Source organism: Sorghum bicolor, chromosome 3 (genome assembly GCF_000003195.3).
Source record: "Sorghum bicolor cultivar BTx623 chromosome 3, Sorghum_bicolor_NCBIv3, whole genome shotgun sequence".
In the NCBI taxonomy this organism is placed as follows: Eukaryota; Viridiplantae; Streptophyta; class Magnoliopsida; order Poales; family Poaceae; genus Sorghum; species Sorghum bicolor.
In genome coordinates, this window is record NC_012872.2 from 31,859,514 (window position 1) to 31,871,968 (window position 12,455).

Below are 12,455 nucleotides of genomic sequence, written 5' to 3' on the forward strand. Positions count from 1 at the left end.
GGTTGCTTTGCCGCCGCCGTAGGACAAGATCGCCCACGTTCAGATCCCTTTTTGCGCACATGCGTGTCGTGATAGCATCAAAGCTTCTGCTGGTATCTAGCGGAGTTGAGGAGGGCCATGTCTCGAGCTTCCTCGAGCTGGTCGACCGCGTTCTCTCAAGTTTCCTCGTTTGTCTGCTCATTGTAGGCCTTGAGTCGAGGTGATCCATACTCTAGATCTGTTGGAAGCACAGCCTCGGAGCCATAGACCATGAATAATGCAGTATACTTCGTGGCCCTGCTTGGTGTCGTCCTTAAGATCCATAGGACTGAAGAGAGCTCTTCGACCCATTTCTTGCCAAATTTCTTCAACCGGTTATAGATTCTTGGTTTGAGCCCCTGTAATATCATGCCGTTGGCACGATCGACCTGGCCGTTAGTTCGAGGGTGGGCTACTGCGGACCAGTTCACACGGATGTGATGTCGGTCACAGAAGTCCAAGAACTTTTTGCCGGTGAACTGAGTGCCATTGTCGGTGATGATGACATTGGGTATCCCAAACCGATGGATGATGACGGTGAAGAAGAGGATGGCCTGCTCAGAGCGGATATTTGTGATGGGTCGAGCCTCGATCCATTTGGAAAATTCTGTCGACGGTCACCAACAAATGGGTGTATCCTCCTGCTGCTTTCTGTAGAGGCCCTACGAGGTCAAGACCCCACACCACGAACGGCCACGTGATGGGGATCATCTGGAGAGCATTGGTGGGAAGATGCGTCTGCTTGGCATAAAATTGAGACCCATGGCACGAGCGTACGAGCTTGATGGCGTCAGCTACGGCCATTGGCCAGTAGAAGCCTTGTCGGAAAGTGTTCCCTACGAGGGTCCATGGAGTAGCGTGGTGGCCACAAGCCCCCGAGTGTAGATCCTCGAGGAGTTTTCGGCCGTCTTCTATGGTGATGCAGCGCTGCAAGATTCCAGTCGGGCTTTGTCGATATAGTTCGTTGTTTTCGCCGTAGATTACATATGATTTGGCCCGTCGAGCGATACGGCGGGCCTCGGATCGATCTTCTGGTAGCTCGCATCGAATTAGGCAATCGAGGAAAGGCGTGCGCCAGTCGAACGGTCGACAGGGTCGCTGTTCCACCTCCATCACTTCTGCCGCTGCTAGCAGGGCGCTGACGGCATCAGTTTGGTGGAGGGTGGTGGTTTTGACGTTAGCCCCCGAGCCCAAGTCGACGAATGGCTCGTGCACATCTCTTGAGAATGCATCGGGCGGGACCGTGCCTCGAGTTGACGCGATTTTTGCGAGCTCGTCGGCCGCCTCGTTGTAGCGTCTGGCGATGTGAATGAGCTCGAGGCCATGGAACTTGTCCTCGAGCCGACGTACTTCCTTGCCGTATGCCTCCATTTTTGGGTCGTGGCAGTTGGAGGCCTTCATCACTTGGTCGATGACGAGCTGAGAGTTGCGTCGAATGTCGAGGCGCCGAACCCCTAGCTCGATGGTGATCTTTAGCCCGTTGACAAGGGCCTTGTACTCCGCGACGTTGTTAGATGCGGTGAAATGTATTCTAATGACATACCTCATATGGACGCCGAGGGGTAAGATGAATAGCAGGCCTGCTCCAGCTCCCGTCTTCATGAGAGACCCGTCGAAGTACATCGTCCATAGCTCCACTTGAACTTGAGCTGGGGGAGCTGGGAGTCCGTCCATTCCGCGACGAAATCCACCAGAGCTTGAGACTTGATGGCTTTACGAGGCGCATAAGTGAGGGTCTCGCTCATGAGCTCGATCGACCACTTGGCGATCCTTCCCGTGGCGTCCCGACTTTGGATGATCTCACCCAAGGGGAAGGATAAGACCACCGTGATAGGGTGGCCGAGGAAGTAGTGTTGCAGCTTGTGTCGGGCGAGGATCACTGCGTAGATTAGTTTTTGGATCTGTGGATATCGTACCTTGGTCTCTGAGAGTACCACGCTGACGAAATAGACCGGCCTCTGGACTAGTAGCGCATGCCCTTCTTCCTGCGTTTCGACCACCACTGCCACACTAACCACCTGGGTCGTTGAGGCGACGTATAGAAGCAGAGGCTCTGCCGGCTGAGGTGGGACTAGAACCGGGGTAGAGGTCAGTGTCTTCTTTAGGCTATCGAGGGCTTCCTCGGCTTCGGGGGTCCAAGAGAAACGCTCTGCCTTTTTCAAGAGCCGATATAGTGGCAATGCCTTTTCCCCTAACCTCGAGATAAAACGACTTACCGCCGCCAAACATCCCGTGACTTTTTGCACTCCCTTGACGTCTTGGATCGGCCCTATTCTCGTAATGGCCGAGACTTTCTTGGGATTGGCCTCGATGCCGCGTTGGGAAACTATGTAACCCAAGAGCATGCCTCGAGGTACGTGTTGACGGTCCTTAAGTATCAAATTTAATTATCAAATAAACAAAGAAAAGGATCCAAATGAAATCAACATCTAGACTTAGGGTTTTATCTGACAGAATTCCATGAGTTTTGGTGTTTGTCTATTTCTGCAGGGGGTTATCAGGAAATACGGAAGAAAGGCCCATACGTCGGGATTACATAGAGATATTAACGTGCCGCGCAATTATCTTACATCTAGAAGACTCCAGATGCCACGAGACCGAAGCGGAGGCGAAACGGGGCCAGAGGCAGGGCGCCCTCCCTGTTCCCCTGGGCGCCCGCCCCCTCCGTGAGTCCAATCAGGACTCTGCTTCGTGGGAGATCTCCACCGACCTAAAGGATGAATCTAAACCATACAATCTATGTCGGTTTGATCCAACGGCCCATATTCACTTGAAGGGACTATAAAACCAGACCCCCTGGCCCCTGGAGGAGAGAGCCTCTCAACCCTAATTCATTGTTCTTCAAGGGAGAAGAAGCCTCTGATCAAGATTAGAGCCACCACATCAATTAGATATCTAGATTAGCATAGCTACATAGGATTAGAGATAGAAGGAGTCAATCTTCGATTGGTTTCCGGATCTGTCAAGAGGATTCTTGGTAATTCTCTAATTGTGCTTCTAATTACTTTCTAATTATCTTTGTTCTTCAATATTATGAATATGACTTTGTTCGACTTAAATATATTGCTTATGACTTTGCTCTACTTGCTTATATTCAAGATTATATTGTTCTTAGTTTATCATAGTTATGTACTTGGCTTAGTTAGATTGGATTTATATACATGCTTAGGATCGTATAGCGTTTATCCATCGGATCCATGGGTAAATGATAGATATTGTGTAGGCATGGTGCTTATACCGTATTTATCTGTGATTGTACCCAATATGCCAGATCGTGTGGTGGTTCATGATAGTGACAGCTTCATTGATTCTTATATAGTCCCCCTCTCGTGTATTGGGCTGGCAGAGCAATATTATTACAGGAGAGTGATTGCTATGTTTCTCATTTACCTTGCTAATATCACTATGCATGGGCGTAGTCTTGTCTCGCAATGATTGCTAAGCATGCTTGCACTAACTGTGATATGCTAGACTATATAGTTAAGAATAACTTAGGGAATATTCTTATAGTTCGTTCTAATACCATGCTAATGACTTTCTAGAGTATCTAATTGAGGTGCTTATCATATTTATTATGTGGCTAGATCAGATTAATTATCTTTGTCACTATTTATTATTTCATATATCTTTTATGTGACACTTATCCTTATATGAAGAGTTGGATAAATGTTCTCAATTATACATGCAATGATAGATACTCAATCTCATATTCTATTCTGTAATCAATATTAATGATTGTTAATCCCTTCCCAGTGGTAAAAATATAAAAAACGATACCTGGAATACTTCCCGGTTAAAACGCTACATCGGTATTAATCTGTGCGCTTGCAGATCTCATTCATTATTTATTTAGAAGAGCAATTGCATATTTCAATACCGCGTCTCTCATGTCATGCTGGGGATGACAACTTGGCTTAAGTGGTGTGAGGGATAGGTTTGGCATTTTTTGGCACCGTTACTAGATATAGAGAACTTAGTCTACTTTTGGTAATGATGTTAAGAATACCCAACAAGCATTTTTGGCGCTGTTGCCGGGGAAGGTTGATTACTAATCAGGAATGGAATAAAAGATTTTGAGTTATCATTCGCATCACTAATATGATTGAGCTTATCTATTCTCTCATACAGTTTTACCCCGATATTTTTCTATTTTATCTTATGCAGGGGAATGTATGAATAGAAGACATCTTTCAAGAAATTTTGTTGACAATCCCGAAGCATTATTCAAGAAGACGAGAGCCAAGCTCAAGAAGAGATCATCAACACTTCAGCAAGAAGCTTCATCCAATCAAGAAGATCACTGGAACTTGTCTTCAGAGTTCGAGGCCATGGCGAACAAATCAATCCGCGAGTTCTCAGCTCCCACTATAGACAACATCCGCACTGGACCTGCTGCAGAGATCGATGGCAACTTTGAGCTCAAGCCTGGATTTATCAACATGGTGCAATCCAACCAATTCTGTTGGAAGGCACACGAAGATGCTAGTGCTCATTTGCAACACTTCCTGGAGATTTGCAACACATTCACCATATCAGGAGTTTTGAAAGATGCTATACTACTTCGCCTCTTCCAATTCTCACTATTGGGAAGAGCGAAGCAGTGGTTCTACGCTACAAAGGAGAAGAATACTACGTGGGCACTCTGCTCAACAAACTTCCTGGCAAAGTTCTTTCCCATTGTCAAGACCAATGCTCTCCGTGGGACGATTACAAGTTTTCAGCAACAAAATTATGAATCCGTTCCAGAAGCATGGGAGCGCTTCCAAGACTACATCCTAGAATGTCCCCATCATGGAATGGAGAGTTGGCTATTGATGCAAACGTTTTATCATGGGCTCGGCAATAGTGCCCGAGAGACCATGGATGCTGCAGCTGGAGGAGCATTCTTATCACTTACTATACCACAAGCCACAGCTCTTGTGGAGAAGATGGCATCCAATCAAAGCTGGAATGAAGAGAGGACCCAGACACGCAAGAGAGGTGGAGGTATGCATCAGCTCAAGGAGGTAGACATGCTGTGCGCAAAGCTAGACCTGCTCATGAAGAAGCTCGATGATAGAGCTGGAGACAAGAAGGAAGTTATGCACATCTACGACTCTCACATGACTTGTGAGGAGTGTCGAGACACTGGACACTCAGGCAATCACTGCCCTGAGATACTTGAGGATGTGAACTACATCAACAACAACAACAACAACTACCACCGTCCTCAACAAAATCAAGGTTGGAATCAACAGAGGCCTAACTACTCAGGTAATTATCAAGGTAACAATTCTTACAACAATAATAATAATTTTCCACCTCTGAGAGAGTTAGTGTCTAATCAAGGAAAGGTAATGGATAACCTATCTAAGAAATTGGCATCTAATGATAAAATGCTAGAAAATATAAATAATAGAATGGATAATTTCTCTACTGCCATCAAGAATCAAATTAGCTTTAATAAAATGATTGAATCTCAGTTAAATCAAATAGCTGCTGCTGTTCCTGCTACTAAAACGGTATACCATCACAACCGGAAGGATTAGAATCTGCAAATCTTGTAGACATGTTTGATGCAGGTAATTGGAGTAACCCCGTCACTGAATTCTCTACTAACCTTCTGCCAATCAAGAGAGGCGATCCAGGACGCCCCGTCATCCCGATCTCCATCGGCATGGTGGACGTTCCAGAAGCACTCTGCGACTTTGGCTCCAGCGTCAACATTATACCCAAGGTACTCTATGAAAAAATCTTTACATATCCTTTATTAGAGACAACCATGTGTTTGCAGTTTGCAGATCAGACGATAACTTTTCCAAAGGGAATATTGAAGAACCTTTGCGTCCGAGTTGGTACCTTGTATGTCCCAGCAGACTTCGTAGTAGTAGAGACCGGTAACGATGAGAGAGCACCCATCATCTTAGGGAGGCCATTCTTGAACACCACGGGAGCTATCATCTACGCCAGTGCTGCCAAGATCAGCTTCTACATCAAAGGGAGGAAGGAAACAATTTTCTTCAAGAACAAGACTACACAAATTCCAGATCAATCCAGACGTGAATCAAGGAAGAGGACCAACAAGAGGAACAGGAACAAGCAAGTGTGGACCGAGTCAGCTAAGATGGTCACTGTAGTTCATGGAGGCCAAGATCACCAACTTAAGTCACCACTTTTGACCAAGAAGGACAACCCAGGAATGCCAAGCATCTACTGCTCCATAAATGGATACAACTTCTACAAGGCAACTTGTGACACCGGATCGGGCGTCAACATAATGGCCGCAGTCACCTATCGGCTCTTGTTCAGAACCATGCCCTTAAAACCAACATCCATTCAGCTCCAGATTGCAGATCAGACATTTTGAGAAGTTAAAGGAACAATATCTTATGTCCCAGTCAAATAGACGACCATTTTGTCTACACAGACTTTCAAGTTATTGACATGGGAGAAGACGAGTATGATCCACCCATCATCCTTGGAAGACCGTTCCTCAGCACCGTTAAAGCAATTATCTACATTGGAACTGGAGAAGTCCATATGCACTTCCCCTCAGAGAAGGTACGCCGTTATTTTACTGACCCTAACTATATCGTTGAAGAATCTAAGCAGATAAGAAAACGACGCAACCGCAACCAGAGGATGCAGATCATCAAGGATGGATGGGCAGACTATGAAGGAGAAGTTGTAAGGTCAGAAGACGTAGAGTTTAAACAGAATTATCCATAAGAGATTGAAGCACCGAGTCAGGTATGGAAAGAGAAGATAACTATACATGAAGAGGAGGCGCTGCCGGAAGTATCGACTACGCCACCCAACGAATCCCAGGACAATTGAGAAAATGGAGAGTCCCGTTCGGAGGACTTAAAAACACCGAACGCCTTGCCAAGAGGTAAACTTGGTAGTTATCCTTTCCCTTTCAATTATTTCAACTAGTTTACTTAGTTAATCATGTTCGTACTATCCTAAAAAGAAAATATTAAAAAATAGTAAGCCCCATGTGAGTACGCGAGTGGCATAAAACTCATAAGTACATTCACTGTGGTGGCATAAAAATAAAATAAATAGTTCATTTCTGCTTTATAAAACAAAAATGTAAAAACAGGGAGTAATAATTATTAAGGAGTCTCAACATGATAAAGGCTAGATATTTATGCTAACACTTAATCAAGTTCCACAAGCTTTGTTGTCTATTTGAGCTCCACAGAATTTAAGAATCAAAAAGACTAGCAGACGGAGGACATTCTAATCGCTGTCAGAACGCTGCTGACTTTCAAATACACCTCTGCCGCCTGCTAGCTACATCAAGAGAAATTACGTCAAAATTCAGCTTGGGGGAGAGCACCTTCATTTATCTCGATAAGTATTTCTATTTATCTATCTTTATACTTATATTATTTTAGAATATAAATATACATAACTATGAAAAACCAAATAAGGATTTTATGCTTATATATATATATATATATCTTTTGCTTAGTGTGTTTAATAAATAAATAAAGTGGCTATTCTAATCTGTATCTTAATAATAAAACTCTAGCATGGATATGATGAATAGTTGCTCTGCCTAATTTGCACATTTTAAGTTCTCTCTCAAGTTTAGACATAACTGTTATAATTTAAGGCTTGCTCTAGACCTAAACTTGTGGGATGAAAACTTGATCTGAAGTCTAAGTTGTTAACGGATACGATATGGGAAGGTTGAACTGCTATTTATCTGTTCCTAGAGATGCTAGAATTCTGGAGAATTTTATGTTTGAAAATCTTTAAAATGTTGCATGATGAGTTCCTGTATGATGAGAGTTTAAATTCCTACCACAGCCACATATACATGCTTGCTAGACTTTGAGCCACACATTTACTATTTACTGCTTATGAGCATTGAGTGTGGTCAAGTTGTGTAGACCCTTAGGAGCTTGTCATGTGGTTAAATGTCGCACCCAGTTTTGATAACAAAACCAAGTACTCAAATATGTGCGCCCAGGATGTCCAAACACACATATTATCACAAATTGTAAATATATCAAAGTAAAGTACTTTATTACATCGCATATTCAACTTAAATATCTCACATAGTCTTGCTCATTGGCAACATTATTACATAAAGCGGGAAGCTAAGCCCTTGCTGCCACAGGGACACCAACTGGTGAACACCAGCTCTCTAGAAGTCCTGGACATCTTCAGGGAACTCCTCAGTACACACATCTGTTACCCATCCGGGATTTTCATTGAAATATAAACAAGTGTAAGCGCACCATGCTTAGCAAGTATAACATAGGGGTATATGAAGGCTCAAAGGCTTGACTCGGTTTAACAGCGGTTAGCATTTTAATTGGTCACATTTTTTTACCAAGACTTACTACTTTTAGTGAATGACCAACCCTGGTTACATATGAATTAATCAAAGTTATTATATTCCCCAAATATAACCAAGTAACCGCTAACCAAGAAGGAACCAGGCCGCTCATGACCGAGAGCTCGGCTGTTATAACAGGTTTTAGATTCTTGCAGAAATTGTACAACTTTACCCCCGAGCCGTGGTTCCCTAGTGTCGGGGTTTGCAAGGCCCACACTACTTCTTCCGAGGAAGTGTGACCGGGTCCCGCTACGTAACCTTTCACTAGTCACCCTAACAAAATAGTAGCCGCGAGGTTTCAGTGGCAAGTGTGCATAGACGACCTCCTAAAAGAGGCACATGTGGTCGCGGCACTGTACACACCAAGGTAGGAGTGACATCTATACACCAGGAGGCACCCCCCTCTAGCGCCTTTCGGTAACTACTAAATTGCTAGAGACATACTAGTTATATGATTAAGGTCAGAGCCATTTGACTCTCGTGATTGTACGTGTCCTCCTGGGTGGCCGCTTCAGGATTAAGTCCTTACGGAGAGGAATCTAGAGCTCTCAAACCCAAGCTCTAGCCCCCTGAACCAAGTTACTAGTACATATTTTATCATGTTGCATATACCAATTAATCAGATTAATTTATTACCTTGGGTTTTGAGCATAGCAAGCAAGTACCTAAACAAATGCACACCATCCCATGGGTAACAAGGATTTGTGGTACAAAAATTATCTAGGTAAAGTCCTTATAGGTATTTCAATTTAGACACATGCATATGTATGATTTAGTTAATATTCATAGGTACAAGGAAGCCTATATTACACTTGCCTTCCTCAAAAGTTTCTTCCTGGTAGAGCTCCACAAACTGCTCCTCAACCACTCCAACCTGATCTCCCTCTATTCGTGATCCAGACACCAATCAAGCATCCATTCCAATCATCACATGCATACAAATAGAGTTCTATTAGAACAGTACACCAAACAGTGAAAACAGTGACTGAAAAGTATTTAAATCTACTCTACGCATTTCTACGAACACATGAGCGAAAGAATCACTCCAATCGGATTTAAAACGTGAAAGTTATGCATAAAACAAAATGAATGGCATTTCTGTGAATAAACTGAATCAAAAACGAATTTAAAAGAATTAAAACTGATTTTCTAACGGGTCTGGACTGCGCGCACTATTATTTAAAAGTACAGGGTTCAAAATGATAGAAAACAGGATTAAAAAGAAATACTTTTGAACTGGATTGGACCGCGGGTTGATTTGCTTGAAACAGGGGGGTTAAACTGCAAAAACTCCAGCGGCCCGCGGCTGACCGCGTTGCTGACCGACCGGGGGCCACGTGGCGTGCGGGGATTGGCTCGGTCCACCACTGTGCGCGTGGACCGGCCGACCGAGTGTTGTGGACCGTGCCCACGGGTCCACGGTGGACCGGTTACATAACCCCGAAGGGGTATGTAATCTGGGCCGTTGGGATCTAATCGGACGGCTCAGAGAGGAGGGAGGCGGGGCGCTCGCCTGGCCGAGGCCGAGCACGGCGGCGCCATTGTCGCCGATGAGGTGAACTCCTCGGAGCTCGCCGGAAACTCGTTCCCGGCCACCCCAAACAAAATTAAAGCTACCGAAATGATCTACGCGACGAGGCGAACTTGGTAGAGCACAAAGAAGGGGCGGGGAGCACGTCGGGACGACGGCCCCGTGGTGGCGCCATTTCCGCGGCCTCGGCGAGCCTTGGGCTCAGTGGTCTAGCGCTCTAGCTCGAAATTGAAAGCACGGGGAGTATCGTAGGAGTACCGCGGTTCCGTTGGAGATGCTCGCGGCGTCCGAAGGTGCTCCGAGCAGTGTGGCCACGAGCGCGGCGGTCTGGGGAAGAAAATGGCGACGGTGAGCTCAAATTCATGGCATACAAGGTCAAAACAAAGATGAAATCAGTGCCTACGGTCGCGGCGAGTCTCAACCAAGCTCCCGGGACGCTCTCCGGGCTTTGGGTTGCTCGAGCAAGGAGAAACCGAGGTGGGGGATCGAAACCGAGCTCCGGTGGTGGCTAGGGCAGCAAGGGGGGCTCAGCCTGGGGTTTTATAGGGCGAGCAGGGGCATTGAGGGGGCGCGCATGCGGGCGTTAACTCCCGGCGTCAAGGCGGCTTGATGGAGCCCCGATTGATGGCCTCCATCAATCGGCGTTTGAAGAGGGGATGAATGCCCCTAGCTGTGTTCCCGGCTCGGAGGAGAAGAAGGGGGGGACGCTGACGTGCGGACCCCACGGTGCAGCGAGAGAGAGGAGGAAGGGTGAGCGCCGACAGGCGGGACCCACCGCGCAGTGAGAGGGGGAGAGGGGGAGGGCGCGCGGGCTGACCGCGCGGAGCGGGCCACGCCACTGGGCCGCGCGCGCGCGCCGCGGGCGAGGGGCGGGGTGCTGGGCCGCCACGGCCCAAAGCCAGGGGTGGGCACGGGGTGCAGGCCGGCCAGGGTTTGGGGCTGGGCCAAATTTGGTGAAAGAAATAAAATAAAAGAGAACTCTTTTATATTTTTCAGAACTATAAATATGTGTATAAATTCCTTTCAAGTTGATTTTTAAACCAAGAAATCTAGTCTTACAATCAATCAATAAATATTATGCACCAGCATGAATGCAGCATTTCATGTTTCTAGACCTTATGGTTTATTTTAAATAATTCCAAAAATTGTTATTTTGCCTAAACAATTCTCAGATAATTCATATAATTGTGCCAAATTGAATGCTAATTTGAAAATAAATTTTTAGGGTGTTACATTAAATCAAGATTTCACTTGCACGTTCACTCATATATGCTACTTCTACTCCGAAAGTACCATCCACATATATCCACTCATTTCCATCTCCAGAATCACCTAAAAATATTCTACTCCTAATCCGGGAGAGAATAGCCAAAAATATTTTTGTTTTTCCCTTGTGAAATAAATGCTCAAGTTATCTTGTTACTACCACTTGCTACATTATTTCAAGAGATGAGTGCTCTGAAAAAAAACGAGGAAATAAAAAGGAGCAAGTGCTCGGAACCTCGAAAGAAAAGAAAAAGTGAGACGAGAGGCAAAAATGGACAAGTGTCCGACAGTAGAATTAGGGGTACAAGATACCCACCTGAGAGAAAAGAAAAAAAATATAGAGCATCTCATTCTCCTCACAAAGTTTCAAAAAGCAAGAAAGGTATGTATCCCCTCAAAAGAGCAAAAGTAGAATTAGACTTCCATCACCATTGTTTTCACCATGGTTATCACCATCATCGCCATACACCATTCATTCGCCACACATGCACATCTTGATTTGGCTTATTGATTTGTTTCTTTGGATCTATGGTTTGACTATGCAATACATGTCTTGTAAGTATGTATATTTTATCTCCCACCTATGAGCTCCAGATATTAAAGCCTTATTAGAGTAGGGTGAGAGAGAAGACAATGTCACTATGCTTCATACCACAAATACTACATATCTTGAGAGAAGGCATATACCATCACTACCTTGGTAAGGATCCAGAAATACCACAAAAGAGAGATTTGAGAGAATCATACAAGGAATCTCTGAGTTTTATTTGAAAATCTGCAAAAACTTCAGAGCTATAGCTGATCAAGAATAAGAGACATGGCACTTGACTAGACTGTTCTATCTTTTAACTACTCAAGAGAGAAGTGACGGTTACAAGTCCCATGAAGGTAAAGTAAGTAAGTTTTAAGTCTTGACAGTTTACTCTAACTTAGAGATGAGATCTTATTTAAAAAGCATGAGTACCGTCAATTTTTAAAGATATTGCAACAACTTATGATCCATAGCTGAGTCTATCTTTGCTCAGGGACGAGCAAGAGGTAAGCTTGGGAGAGTTTGTTGACGGTCCTTAAGTATCAAATTTAATTATCAAATAAACAAAGAAAAGGATCCAAATGGAATCAACATCTAGACTTAGGGTTTTATCTGACAGAATTCCATGAGTTTTGGTGTTTGTCTATTTCTACAGGGGGTTATCGGGAAATACGGAAGAAAGGCCCACACGTCGAGATTACATAGAGATATTAACGTGCCGCGCAATTATCTTACATCTAGAAGACTCCAGAAGCCACGAGACCGAAGCGGAG